We start from the raw sequence: 4373 nt of genomic DNA, 5'->3' as shown, positions 1-4373 counted from the left end.
ATCTCTTAAAATGAACAACTGGCTTAAAAATACTCCTACAAAGAAGTCAACAATTGAAGATAATAGTAATAATCCAAGTACAGGCCAATAACAAAGAGAGGTGAGAGCTAAAGCTTCTTAAATTTTTACTTCTTTGTCAGCCATAATGTGAGGTGTGGGGTGTTGCTGTTTGTTTTTTTTTGTTGTTTTACTATTAAATTACTTCTGAAAAGAAGAAAATTTAAAATTTCCCCCAAAATTAAGTGTATTTAAAAATGCATATTTATATTTAATCTACACTAATAAAAGGGTAATTAGACCGGACATCATCTGGACAAAGCCACAGTGGCGGGGGCCAAGGCAGAGGTGGTTAGGGGTGATCAGGCTGGCAGGGGAGAGCAGTTAGGGGCAATCAGGCAGGCAGGCAGGCAGGTGAGTGGTTAGGAACCAGTGGTCCTAGATTTCAAGAGGGATGTATGACTGCTGGTTTAGGTCCAATCCCTGTTCCCCGAGGGGTCCCGGATTGGAGAGGGTGCAGGCCGAGCTGAGGGGACCCTTTGTCCCCCCCGTGCATGAATTTCGTGTACCAGGCCTCTAGTTTTATAATAATGAACCTTTCTGTATATATATGGATATATATGGAGAGAGAGAGATAAGATATATTCTACATAATAAAAGCCCAGTGATCAAAACAGCAGAAGGACCAGAACCACCACGGCCCCTCTCCTGGCTGGCCCTGCCCCTCAGCAGTTAGGGGCGATCAGGCGGGCAAGTGAGTGGTTAGGGGCGAACAGGCAGGCAGGCAGAGCCCCTGATCAATCACCTCAAAGAGAGAGACCCAGGCTGCCCACCACAGCCTGCGGGAGGAACGCTCAGTGGCTGCAACGGGAGGCACTGGTGGCAGTGGACGCTATAGGGCAGGGCTGGCGCCACAGCAGCTCCTGAGCGGGCATGGCACCTGCAGCCTGGCTCAGGCCCCAGGGTCCGCCTCTGCCCATGGCTTCTGCAGGGCTGAACTGCCACTCCTCCTGCTATGATGCCTGGGCAGATCCCAGCCCCTTCCATGTCTGCAGGCTCTCTACCAGGCCTTGGCCCCCTGACCAGACTCCCCTGCTCGGCCCTAACTGCAGAGGAGCTGACATCCACAACACTGGGGCCATGATCACCCCTTTGCACTTCCTGGAGGTGAAACTGGGCAAGAGGCCTCAACCTGTGAAAAGTGAGCTAGACAAGGAAGAGGAGAGGAGGAAAAGGCACCGGGAAAAGAACAAAGTGGCGGCAGCCTGATGCTGGAACAAGAAGGAGCGGACGGAGTGTCTGCAGCGGGAATCTGAGTGGCTGGAGCTCATGAATGCGGAGCTGAAAACCCAGATGGAGGAGCTGAAGCAGGAGCAGCAGCAGTTCATCTTGATGCTCAACCAGCATCGCCCCACCTGCATCATCAGGACCGACAGCGTTAAGACCCCCAACTCCAGAAGGCAGCCTACTGCTGGAGCAGCTGGAGAAGAAGTGACCATGGGCTGGGAGGAGGAAGAGGAGGAGGAGGAGATGAGGAGAAGGAGGAGGAGGAGGGTACCAGAGGGCTCTTCCTTGCTGTATGAAAAACTCTTCAATGAGGCTCAGCATCAGCCAGGCTTTTTTGTGAAACTCAGATCCACCACACCAGGGGAAGAAACCCAGGCTGATGAAACTCAAGACCAAGTGCTAATTCCAAAGTAGTCCTGAGGGGGGCCTGTTCTGCCTGGGGCCAGGCTTGCAGGAGGCAGGACAGAGGCTCTGGGCCAGAGAGACGCCCAACCAGGCAGCTGTGGGCACTTCTCCGGCCTCTCCACCAGGGCACCCACCCAAATGACCTCCGAGCAGCCAGGAAAAGCCATGAGTTGTAACGAAAATTAGGTTGAGTATGGAACTTAGAATGAAACTGCAATCTGCCTGACCCTGACCCTGACCCTGACCCTGATCCTGATGCAAGGCTGGAGAAGGGCACAGTGCCAGGCCTTGCTGTACCCACCCACCGTGGTCCAGCTCAGTCCGGCCCAGAGTGGCAGCCGGGGCACACCCTGGCCGGCCCTGCTGGAGTTGCTGTAGGCACATGGCATGGGCGCCCTTCCAAAAGCACATACTCACTGAATGTTTACAGACTGGCTGTCCTGGCAGGGCTTTCAACTGTATATGCTTTTTATACTTTATTTAAATATTTTTTACAAAAAAAAAGATTGTATACAAGCAATATATAAATGGATTTCTATAATCACTCGATGTGATACAGTATAAATATGCTATGGCTTGTTTGTTACAAACAGATATTCAGCAGTTATGGCCATTGTGTGTAACTTCTAAGTACTGTAGTCTCTGGGTGTTGGGGGTGGCAGGGATGGGGCGCCGTGCATTTCCATCCCGGTAAACCCTTCATAGTACTCAGTTCTGTATTGCTCAGTAAACATTTTTCTTACTTAAAAAAAAAAAAAAAGAGGGAGGCCCAGGCTACCCAGCCAGTGGTGCTACAGCCGGTGGGCAGGGCCTCCTTCTGTGGGGTGATCGATCTGGGGGCCCCATGATCAATCGCCCCACAGAGGGAGGCCCAGGCCACTGGCGAGTGACACTGTGGTGGGTGTGTAGGGCTGGCCAGTGATCGTCCTGCAGAGGGAGGCCCAGGACAGCCAAGCAATCGCACCCCACGCCTGTCGCCTGTAGAGGGAGGTGACCGGTGGCAGGGGGAGGGGAGTAAGCACTGCACAGATGGCAAGCAGTGGCAGCAGCAGGGGTGGGGCCAGCTGCCAGCAGCCCAGGGAAAGGAAAGCCCCGATAGGCCCTGATCCTGGGCCAGGCCTAGGGACCCTACCCGAGGGGTCCTGGATTGCGAGAGGGTGCAGGCCTGGCTGAGGAATCCCCCGCCCCCCCCCCCCCCGCCCCGCCCTGAGTGCATGAATTTTCGTGCACCAGGCCTCTAATTTATTTATTTATTTATTTATTTATTTATTTATTTATTTATTTATAAGAATGTATTCAGCCCTAACCGGTTTGGCTCAGTGGATAGAGCGTCGGCCTGTAGACTGAAGGGTCCCAGGTTTGATTCCGGTCAAGGGCATGTGCCTTGGTTGCGGGCACATCCCCAGTAGGAGGTGTGCCGGAGGCAGCTGATTGATGTTTCTCTCTCACTGATGTTTCTAACTCTCTATCCTTCTCCCTTCCTCTCTGTAAAAAAATTAATAAAATATATATTTTTAAAAAGAATGTGTTCATATCACATTTAGCAAAATGTTCATAAAATAAACTGGAGAGAAGCTTCTATAATTTATGTGCAATTTAAAGTTATGCGATACATAATCTATTATTTTGAAACATTTTATTAACCTTGTTGATAGATGTGTAGAAGCCTCTCTTGAGATTCCTTATTTAATAACAAAACACAAAAGCCACATACCACTGGGTCCTCCTCATTTTTTATCTCCCCTGTATTCAAATGACAAAATAATATACCGTATTTTCCGGCATATAAGACGACTGGGCATATAGAAGATTTTCCTGGGTTAAAAAGTCGTCTTATACGCCGGAAAATACGGTATGTAAAAACAACCTGGCAACAAATAGAGGTTTATTCCTTTGTCAACATAGAAAAAATGGCTAAAGTTTTAAGAAATGAGAATTCAAGTATGTTATGCCATGTTTTAGATAAATGAAAGTACAGGTATGTCTACATATTTCAGCTTATGGTACTTGCTAGATACTTTTTCAATAGTTAAATATCCAATGACTTGGATGTATGTGTTTGCACATGCACATGTTACCTGCACAGGTATTGAATATCTACTCTTATTCTCATAGAGTTGTTATTACAGTGTCAATAGTAAATTTAGCAAAAACGGTATTTAAGAGAAATGTGCCTAAATATACCTACTGATGAAGCAGCTACTTTGGAATGTTTTAAAAGATTTCTGGGATAAGTTTACTGAAGTAGCACAAATGAAATGAATTTGCTCCACCATTCATAGGCAAGCTACTGAAATAAAATGCTACAAAATGTCACTGCTGTGGCTATTTTATAAAAATTTAGAGTCAACCATCTCACAACCACTAGGATGGCTACTAGCAAAAAGCATACAAAAACAATTGTTGGCAAGAATATGGAATTGTTGGTGGGAATATAAAATGCAGTCACTATGGAAGATAGTATGGTACTTCCTCAAAAAATTATAGAATTAGCCTGGCCAGAGTGGTCCAGTGTTGAGCATCGACCTATGAACCAGGAGGTCATGGTTCAATTCCAGTCAGGGTATATGCCTGGTTTGTAGGCTCAATCCCCAGTGTGGGGTGTGTAGGAGGCAACCGATCAATGATACTCTCTCATCATTGATATTTCTATCTCTCCCTCTCCCTTCCTCTCTGAAATCAAC

At 47.8% G+C, this 4373-nt stretch overlaps 1 pseudogene; it reads left to right on the top strand.

Annotated features, from left to right (window-relative positions):
• Positions 1-985: 985 nt before the first annotated feature.
• LOC103288133 (jun dimerization protein 2-like) lies at positions 986-1492 on the top strand (annotated as a pseudogene).
• Positions 1493-4373: the final 2881 nt, after the last annotated feature.

Source organism: Eptesicus fuscus, chromosome 6 (genome assembly GCF_027574615.1).
Source record: "Eptesicus fuscus isolate TK198812 chromosome 6, DD_ASM_mEF_20220401, whole genome shotgun sequence".
Classification (NCBI taxonomy): Eukaryota; Metazoa; Chordata; class Mammalia; order Chiroptera; family Vespertilionidae; genus Eptesicus; species Eptesicus fuscus.
Note: the sequence above shows the minus strand (reverse complement) of the source record. Positions and strands in the feature narration are given on the sequence as shown.